General features: G+C 45.9%; 1 long non-coding RNA gene across 1 annotated transcript; it reads right to left on the bottom strand.

The window, feature by feature from the left end:
• Window positions 3,064-10,235, bottom strand: LOC110394429. The gene is made up of 4 exons (XR_002435618.1): window positions 10,019-10,235; window positions 8,958-9,146; window positions 8,522-8,866; window positions 3,064-7,641 (listed from the first exon to the last, which is right to left on the bottom strand). It is a non-coding gene; the product is annotated as an uncharacterized LOC110394429 (long non-coding RNA).

Below are 10,697 nucleotides of genomic sequence, written 5' to 3'. Positions count from 1 at the left end.
TTCTTTTCTTTTCTTTTCTTTTCTTTTCTTTTCTTTTCTTTTCTTTTCTTTTCTTTTCTTTTCTTTTCTTTTCTTTTCTTTTCTTTTCTTTTCTTTATCTTCCCTTCCCTTCCCTTTGCTTTTCTTTTTCCTTTTCTTTTTCTTTCCTGCATTCCAGCATGAGCTCCACTGAAGGATGACAAATGCCACCATTCAAAAATGTTTCTCACATATTATTATGTCACATTAAGAAATTGGACTGTAGTTGCAAGTCCTCTGCTTGGAATTGCCTCAAATCCTGCTTTCTGTAGAAATGAGGCCAGAGGGCAGAAAAAACGCCCTGTCTTAAATGTAGGATACGAAGTGCTTCTATGTTACATACGAATATGCAAAAAACTTCTTTACTGTGAGGGTGACAGAGCCCTAGAACAGGCTGCCCAGCAAGGTTTTGGAATCTCCTTCTCTGGAGATGTTCAAGACCCACCTGGACACTTTATTTACAGCCTGCTGTCGGGAGCCTGCTTGAATGAGGGTTGGACTAGATGATCTACAGAGGTCCCTTCCAACCCCTACCATTCTGTGATTCTGTGATTAGAGATTGTGAAACCATGAATAGGGGGGGAAAGATGAATATTCAACACTTATAACCAGGACCAATCAGAAAGATTGCAATTAGATCCAAAAAGAAGCATATTTTTCCCATGCACACATAATTAATCCCATCCAGTACCCACTGCTGGAGGATGCCGTGAACAGAAATGTAAGCAGAAATTCAACAGAATTAATGGGGTTATATCAATCTGCAGCTACTGAACGCTCCTGAAAGCACCCTTCAGCTCCACAAGTCCCAAAAGCTGCTCCGACAGCAAAGGACAGCTTTTGGGACAGCCTGGGGAGAGCACACAGCAGCCCCCAAGAGCCCTGCATCTCGGTGTGCACTTTTGCGAGGATCCCTGGGCGGCAGAAGTTGGTACTAAAGTTCAGCTGTAACAGGAGCTTTGTTTAGCGGTGTTGGGACCAGAAGGTCAGCAGCAGCTGCTCTGCCAGTGTTTAACACTTTGTTCACCTCTGCGCGCTCGCCAGTGCAGAATTTCCTGTTCCCCGGGCAGCGTGAGGAAGGACCTTCTGTTATTTTGTTAGCCCTATTATTCATCGATTTTAACTCAGCTGTAACACGGAGAAGCCAACCTGCGTGCAGCTCTGTTGCGTTGTAAGGCAGCAGCCAGCAGCGCTTCCTCGCTGCTTCTTTTCCCAAGCAACCCCAGGCGGCAACCAGGAAATTTCACAGCTTGTATTTTTGCAAAGTGCTGCTCAAACAACGTCGGCTCTCGAGAGCCACGGGGATGCACCGCTGTCAGGATATTTAAATCAGGACAACACACAAGCATCAGAATAAAGCTGCACGTTGGAGGAGATAAGTGCAGCAATGCAAAGCGCTCAGCTGCTGTTTCTCAGAGCAGAGCCCACTTTGATTGAACTTTTTTTTACTGAGGCTCTGCAAGGCTGAAGACTGCATGTAATTTAGACTGGATATAAGGAAGAAGTTTTTTACAGTAAGGGTGGTGAGGCACTGGCACAGGTTGCCCAGAGAGGTGGTGGATGCAGCATCCTTGGAGACATTCAGGGTCAGGCTGGATGGGGCTCTGAGCACCTGATGGAGCTGTAGGTGTCCCTGTTCATTGCAGGGGAGTTGGACTAGATGGCCTTTCAGGGTCCCTTCCAACTCAAATGATCCTATAATGTTATAATTATATGATTCTACGATCACGTCCCTGTGACAACCCTCTACCTGTGCCTGACCATCCCCTGGGAAAAGCAGCAGGTCCATTCTGGGGATGGTATAACAGTATGGGAAGCCTTGTGCTGCCATGGGGACCTTTGCATTTCACCAGCTGAGTGAAATATGCTGATACACATCCCCTCTGGCTGCTCTCAGACATAAAGGTCTCCTCCCAGCCTGGTGGCACACCCACTTCCAGCAGCTCCGGAGAGGCCAGCCCAGCCCAGCCCTGCCCCAACACACGTGCCACAGCCTGGGCTCAGCCCTGCAGCTCTGCTGCTCGCTGGCAGCGACATCTCCAAGCGTGGCAGCACGCCACGTCCCATGTGTACAGCCAAGGCATCTTGGAGGAGATAAAACTCCAGCAAACCCCAGAGGCTTCCCAAGCACTTCCCCACCCTGCCAGGCCATGGCCACATACCTCGCTCTGAGCTGCCCTTGGGTCAGCACACCACGTGCCGTGGCTCTCCAGCAGTCCCTGCCTGAGCCTTCAGCAACAGTCCCAGGAGTTATGGCCCTAAATTATACTGCTCTATTATGGCCATAGCCTTTTATTCTCCAGATTCTTTGCTGAAAGGTTGTGACAATTTGACAAGAAACCTCAAAGAACCCCAGTACTTAGGAGCTTCCACCCCTCTTCGCCGGGGTTTGCTGCTGTGAAACTTCCCTGTGTCTTTGCTGCTTATTCTTCTCACAGCACCTTATGAAGCTGGCTCAGTATGTTCATAAGATTGCAGAATCACAGAATGGGTTGTCTTGGAAGGTAGCTTAAAGCCCATCCAGTTCCAGTCTTCTGCCATGACCAGGTTGCCCTCCAGCAGCTCAGGCTGCCCAGGGCCCCATCTAACCTGGTCCTGAGCACCTCCAGGGATGGGGCACCCACAGCTCTCTGAACAGCAATGTCAGGGCCTCACCACCCTCTGGGTGAAAATTTTCCCCCTGACATCTTTCAGATGTTAACTTCATAATGTTGCCCATGTCACCTGCAGAGCTTCTCAAATCATAACCTGGCAATACTTGGAGTCATCTCCCATTTCAGATCTTGGTCATTTATTTAGCAAAATGCTGGAGGACTCTTAGTGCCCATTCATAAGTCATTCATGGAGATTTTGGGTAGAGCTGACCTTTTGCTTTCAAAGGATTACAGAATCATTAAGGTTGGAAAAGTCCTCTAAGGTCAGAAAAGACCTCTAACACTATCAAGTCCAACTTTACACCTACCACCAATATTGCCCACTGACCATGTCCCTCAGTGTCACATCTCCACGGTTCTGGAACACCTCCTGGAACAGTGACCCCACCACCTCCCTGGGCAGCCTGTGCCAGTCCATCTCCACTCTTTTGGAGAATAAATTGTTCCTAATATCCAACCTGAACCTCCCCTGGCACAACTTGAGGCCATTCCCTCTTGCCCTATGAAAACGAAAATGCTGTTTAATGATATCCCACAGAGGCTTGTGGAGTAGGAGCTATTCTCATTGGGCATCGTGCAAAGCAAGCCACCAGTCTTCCTACTTACAGCTTTATTTCTGCCAAATCTGATTCCTATCAAGAGTATTTATTGGATCAGACTTCTTACAATCAATATATTAGTAGAAAGAGGTAGAATAGAGCTGGCTAACAGGGGGACAGCCTCTAAGCGAGCATTCCTGCCAATCTGGAGATGCTCAAGTTATGTGACACAACCACGTGGCCATGTGGCCTTTGCATCCCTGTACCACAAGTCCCCATCTGTGCACAACCAAACAGAAGGAAAAAGCCTTTAATAGCCAGGTGGAAGCTGCCCATCTTTGCTGAGGCCATGAAGGGGGAAGCTGGATCACACAATGAATGATGGAGGTGCCTCCTTCTCCAGCTCCACTGAGTGCAGCTTTGGCCATGGGAATCAAGCCCCAGCAGCTCTGATGCTTTGCAACATACTGGAGCAAATTACCTGTGGGTTGAATGGTGCTCGGCTCCAGCAGAGTCACGCTGGGAGCCAGTTTTGACATATCATCCACTGAGGGCAGCAGGAGGAGGCAGATGTTCTTATCTGATCTGAACCAGATCGCACATCTCTGGCAGTCCCTCTGCTAATGTATAATCTTGGGCCAAGCCAAGAAACCCGATCCCGTGCTGGGGCCTCCAGCTGTTACTGCGCTGCAGTCATAAAACCTGCTTCATGCACCTGCTTGTATAGTCTTGTTCCACAGGGGAAACAGCCTTCCTGACCATCCCCAGAGATCAGTTTTGCCCTGACAACTGAAGCTTGCAAGTCCTTGTAATTTTAGCTAATATGGTTAGCATTGGCTGCTTGCTCCTGTACGTTTGTTAGTTTGATTCCTGCACTGAAAGTATGGTTTTTGAGCATTGGAAGCATCTTCTTCTTCATTGTTCAGTGGCTGGTAAATGCACAGAGAGATGCAATCCACAAGGAGATGGGCACTCCAGGTGGCCAAGATTGGGTCCTGTAATTCCACCCTGAGGTGGAATAGAAATGTAGAATCAAGGAAGACCCTTAAAAGTCATCTAGTCCAATCCGCCTGTAATTAACAGGGACATATGTGGCTCAATCAGGTTGTTCAGAGCCCCATCCAGCCTGACCTTCCGTGTCTCCAAGGATGGGGAGACTGAATGTAAGGATGCTTCTCTTTCTCTCACCATCCTCTGGGCATGGTGATGTTGGGTGGACAGTTGGATTAGATGATCTTAGTGGTCTTTTCCAACCTTAGTGATTCTATGTGCTCTAGGAACAGACCAGGAGAAACAACCACCATTTTCAAAAGCATTAGTGACCTTTCAAGGAAGAACAGTTCTGCGGATCCAACTGAAGGTCCCCACATGAGCTGTGAGGACCATGAACACACTGCAGCTCTTCTTAATGACATTCCTTATCAGAACAAAACTTGATCCCTTCTGAACCACAGCAGATTCAGAACCAGAGGTAGATTTCTGTTCTGCTCTCACCTTTTTATTACTCTTTTCCCCCGAAATCCACAGGAAAGTTTCCACAACGCAGCAGCATAAAAGGGAACATGATACAGTAATTTCCTGTAGAGAGGAAGCTGTAAGTCAATTACCAGCTACCTTTAAGCCAGGAAAAAGTCCCTGAATTTAAGAGGAGAGACACCAATAAAATCCTATAGGGACAGACTAGAAATAAAAGAACAAATATTTTTGCACAGTTTCTTTTGAAACCACAGAAGAGCAGCGCTGGGCAAGATCAGAGTGATTCACTGAAGGGTTCCATCTCCAGAGGAGATGTATCCTCCTCTAATAAGTGACAAAGGACCATCTCCCCACTCTTCTCACTGGCTGCAGCAAAGTCAAAGCAGATGCTGAGACTGCCAGCAAGTGAGGACTGGACCTTGCTGCAGCAACACAGCACATGGCCAAGGCCTGGCTGCTCCACATCGCATCCCTTCCCATGGCTGTAGGAAGGCTGCTCCTCAGCAGAGCTTTCAGCCGGTCTGTCTGCTACAGGTTCTTCCCCTGCCCCCTCCCCCTGCAGTGGGCTGCCCTAAGTAAAATAATGAGCATCTGCTGTCTGTGGCTGGTTTCCTTTCATCCCCTCCGCAGGCAGAGAGCAGCCTGGCAGGAAGAGCAGCTCCCTTGTGCTGTTCTGCATGACCCTCAGGCAAAAAGGTGCCCCGAGTTACACTCAGCAGTTCTTTTTAGCAGCCAAATTGTAAATATTTGGGACAAAAGCTTTCTGAATCCACTCAAACAGGGCCTTTGTGGGTGCAGTGTGACCTGCTGCAGCAAGAGCTTCGCTTAACTCTGCATCTTGGCCCTTTCCTAAACCTCCACTACTTACAGGGATGGAACCTTGCACCAGTGTCTATCTGGGAATGCTCAGTGAGTCGGATCAGGTGCAGAGTCCCTCAGTATCCACATGTGCAAGCATTCTTAACACCCTGTTAAGACCCGATCCCATAGACTGCTTCATTTTCCTGCCTGAAATCCCAAGTCAAATCCTCACACAAGTTAAGAGTAACAAAACGTCTGAAGGTTTTGCAGAAAGATCAAGACCCTAAACCTCCCTGCCCCTAAATGAAACCAAAACAGGCAAAAAATATATTGTTCCTTACTGAGAAGAAGACCTGGATATCGGTCCTTACCAGAAACAGGTGGACTATCATGCTGTTGTGTTGTATAACAGGACCTGACCTCCTATGCCCAGTCTTGGGGCCTCAGAATACATCATTGCTACCAACAAGATGGGCAAAGGGAGCAGATCCATGTGCACGTAGCATCCCAATTCAACTAGCTAGCTGCAAGCCTCCCAATGAACATCAGCTAACTTTTTCTGGTGAGCTTGTAGACCTGGTACACTGTACCTCGTCTGGCCTTTCTTTTATTTGTTTCCTTGTCCCCATAGCTTCAAAAGACACCCCTATCAGTGCTGGCAATGCAGAACAATGCAGTAAGAGTGCTCCTCCTTGCAGTGCAATTCATTTCATTGTCACTAACGCAGAGATCGTCACTGTCTGAAACAGCTTCAGACTAGCTTAATGATTAAGTAAAGCATCTGAAATGGATATTAAGACCTGCATCAAACAGACATATTAAAAGCAAAAGTCATGGCAAAGCACAAGAGCACGGGCTTCCAGCTGTGCTGAAGAGAGGAAAACAAATGGGGAACTTCTTCCCTTTGTTTTATTCAATCTCTCTCTCAGCTTCATAGAATGAACAGTAATTTGGGCTGGCAGGGACCTCTGGAGGTCTGCAGCTCAATGCTCTGATCAAAGCAAGTCGAGGTTCAGGGTTAGATCTAGTTGTTCAGGTCCTTACTCCATTGAGTATTTATTGTCTCCAAGGACTGAAACTTCACAGTCTGGGATCCTCCTCTTGTGCTTCAGTGCTCTCACGAGAAAGAACTTTTTCCTTATGTCCAAAAGGAATTTCCCCTACTTGAGCCAACTGCCTCCTCTTTTCGTAGAATCATAGAATCATAGAATGACCTGGGTTGAAAAGGACCTCAAAGACCATCGAGTTTCAACCCCCCTGCTGAGTGCAGGGTGGCCAACCACTAGACCAGGCTGCCCTTTGGTTGCACAACTCTTCTCTATAACCCTTATTTAGGTAAACATATCATAAAACACCTCCCCCTTTTGTCTTCTCCAGACATCTTGAACAATCCCTTTGACCCAGAGTGAAACGCTTTACTTTGGCTTCTGGTAAGATAAGTATGAGTGATGAATGCTGGATTCTGGCTCTAGGGGTTGGTGTCACCTCCCCTTCCAACCTCTCTCCACACTATGTTTTCCAGCTCAAGCTTTTTGGTAATTTGAGGTTGGATGTGTAAATGTTCTCCTGGGTGACCAAACATCACATCAAACCAAATATTCACTAGATAGGCATGCAGGGAAAAGCACTGGAAATTGGGCGCCTTTGAAAAATCTCACCCATTCTCAGCATCCTTCCCCTCCACTCTCCTGGGTGTTAAATATTAAAACAAGGAGCTGTTGGCTTTGATACAGTCGTAGCCTAATTCACTGCCCAAGGTACTTCCCTTCCTGGCTCTCTTCCCTTTCAACTCAGAGTGATTTCTTTTTTTAATATATATTTTTTAATTCTGCAGTATTTGCCTATTTCCAACACCTCCCCCACGTGGCACGATGTCAAATCAGCAGCAAGCAGGCCAGCAGGAAAGTATATTCCCATTTCTCTCAGCGCTACAGTGGAAGGAAGATTTTAAGACATAGCCAGTAAATGGAGTCTTCTGCAGGGCGGCTGCTAAGCACAAGTTCTTCTTTCAAGAATGTCACCATGTGCTGCACACAACAAGGAGCCAGCAGACTCCTGCGGTTAGTGCAGATGGTTGGAGGGTCAGCCTCATGGTGCCTGAGCTTCTGGATGGTTTCACTTGGAAACAGGTAAGAAGAAGTCTTGCTACGTATCTGGGGAGAAAATGCGAGACCACAGCCAAGGTCTGAGAGCCCCATGATGCATTTTTGAGTGGGTTTGCCTCTATCAATCTCAGAACTAGTCATGAACAGACACTAATTGCCATCTTTCCTCAGCCGTGTATGTTCCTGTGGGAGTAAGGTCCTCAGGCAAGTGTAAAATTTCCCCTTGGAATCTGTTTCTCCTTCACTAATTCCCTCCTGCTATTATTTTTGTCTCATATCAAAGCCTAAAAGGACCTTGTCTATCTGAGAAAAGAGATAGAGGCACACATGAAGCATATGATCCAAGAACCATTTTCCATTCTATTAGCCCACTAAGACATAAACAAATTACTAAGAAAACACTGTACTTTCCATTTTATCCAAAGCAAACCAAATCCTCACCCTTGCATGGGCAATAACACTGTCAAAGTGTGATTAGATTATCACAAGGTGGCCATGGCCAGACACAAAGAGCTGGATAAAATGGTATTTTGGGATATCCACAGAGGTACTCTGGGACACAATTGCTCTTTAAAGGTTTAAACTTTAGCTGATTTCAAGGAGATAAGCACACTTAGGTCTGTGCTCTGCTCCAAGCCCTCGAATTTGATCTTTTCCTGTCTCCACTGACCCAGAAATGAAGGTCTTTCTGTATAACTCTTACCACATCAGCACAACACTTATACACAGTGAAGAACAATATACACCTTTCTGCTTCAAAACGTTCAAATGGCACACTGATTTCGGGAAAGAAACTGTACACATGAATACGGCCATGGAAGCCCCAGAAAGAAGCATGAACCCTAGGCTTTTGCTGTGGATATCTGGTGCCCTACAGCTCTTTCACTACTGCTAGGAACAATGAAATTCTATTTATTTCATTACATACCATTGTTCTCTGCCTATTTTAAGCTGTTGTTAATTAGCAATGTCCATCCCAGTTGCCACTATCGTATTAATCTGGTTTCACGTAGTTCATAGCAGACTGAAATGTTTCCATCTTTTTTTTTCTCCTGCTCCTTCTGCAAACAAAGATAAATACTGATCAGACTGACAGTTAAATCAAACCCAACTAAACTGGATTACTTTCATTAACTACAATTTATCATGCATTCATTGCATATTCCATACTCCTGGAGTACAAGGTGGCTTTCTTGGATCATGATAAGAAAGTGTATAGCTTGCTAGAAGACGCTTGGAGCATATTTCTTGCCATGAGGAGCACCGTGGGCCTCTGCAAAACAAAAGTTTATGCCTTTAAAGATCCCAGATGCCACATATTTTGTAACAAAAACTGACAATACAACCTTGCAGTGTAGACTAACCTGTGTTTTACTTAAGTCATCTTCATCAGCTTCTTGTTGGTCTGCGATCTTGACCTACAGAATGCCTTCCTTACAATCTGGCTGAGAGTCGAGCATGTGGTCACCTTCAGAAAATATGTTTTGTGTTTCACAGCTCACTTGGGGATCTCTCCTTCCTTAATGCCATCAATAACTCTGTCTAGAGCATAACTTGAAAACAAGACCTTTAAATGTAGGTATCTGGGAGTCTGTGTCCACATGTAAGCTAAATGTCCAGGCTGCCATAATGTCAGCAGAGATCCAGGCCACAGTGTGGCTCTATGTGAGGTATCTGATACTAATTGACATGCCCTCAAGATAACCAAAATATCTGTACATCTCTAGAATGGCAGATGGCAGATAAAATCAGGGACCTTTGGGAGACTCTTCTGAGGCCACAGCTGGAGCTCATACAGGGAAACATGAGGACATCTCAAAGACACAGGGCACTATGGTGGGAAGGGAGTCTGGACCCTACCCCATACAGTCCAGCAACTGCAGGGAATAGTTCACACCATCACCTGATGCTGGTCTACATTAGAGAAAGATGAAACTCTTTGCAGGCTCCACAGGCTGTATTGACCGAATTTCTGCTAACTACAGTGGGAACTCGAATGCCTAGATCCCATTTGAACACCCAACGCTAAATGACAAAATTTCATTGCCTTAACTTCACGCTGAACAACATCTCGTGTGCACTGAATCAGGTCACATCGCCCTCAAGTGGAGAAAGGCACTATCACAATGAGCTGTGCAAGCCAGTGAGCACTGGGATGCTGTTTTATTTTGAGCATGCTGAAAAAAACAAAACCCACAACGTATCTACTCAGTCCTCCAGGACTATGTGTGCCATGAAAAAGCTCAACTGTAAGAACACAAAGGTTGCAAAGTACAGCCCAAAAAAGATACTGTGAAGAAAGCCGTAACTCATACTGCCAAGCCACCATCATAATTCAGCCACCTCCAACACTTCCATTATGATAGCATCTCACCCAACTCAACATCAAACAAAAGGCAGTAGCAAAGCCAAGAATACAATTTACCTCTCCATGCTGTGCCTTAATCACAAGAGAAAGTATTTTCTTCATGGCCCATTGCATTGTTCCCTGTCTAACAAGCACGCTGGATGAGGTTAAGGCCTGAAATACGCAGAATCTTGTAAAAAGAAATCAGAATAGGAGATCAAACTGAACTCATGTGAACAGTCCGATTTCTGGCAGCTTCTAGCACCAGGGTGCTTAACTTCGCAACCTTTGGAGTCTTACCATTGTTCTTCATTGGACTTTCTCCAGGTTTAAAAAAAAAAAAAAAAAGCAATGTAATGTAAGAACAAAAGCTCTTTTACGTGGAAACGTACTGACCAGGCTTACTTGGGTCTAGAGAAAAATGTCATCTGTGGTTAAAAATGCAGATCTTTACAATTTGGGGGAATAACCAATGATAGCAGCAGGGGATTACCCCTCCTCGGATGCATTGCCTGAGGACAATACACTGTGTGCTCTGTTTACACACTAGATATGAAAGTTTCTGAATCCTTCACCTGGCTCTGGGAAGGTGCAAAGACAACTATCCATATCCAGGAAACTCAAACCTGGTGTCTGTCCGCACCAGATCACCTACCAGGTAGAGATGTACCTTACTCACACACTGTCCTCTTCCAGCTCTGTTTCTTACCCCATAGCAGAAGAGAAAATCCCCTGCAAAAACGATCCTATTGCTTGG

The sequence above is a fragment of the Numida meleagris genome, chromosome 2 (genome assembly GCF_002078875.1).
Source record: "Numida meleagris isolate 19003 breed g44 Domestic line chromosome 2, NumMel1.0, whole genome shotgun sequence".
Classification (NCBI taxonomy): Eukaryota; Metazoa; Chordata; class Aves; order Galliformes; family Numididae; genus Numida; species Numida meleagris.
The sequence above is the reverse complement of the archived record's forward strand: the minus strand, read 5'-3'. Positions and strand labels throughout refer to the sequence as shown.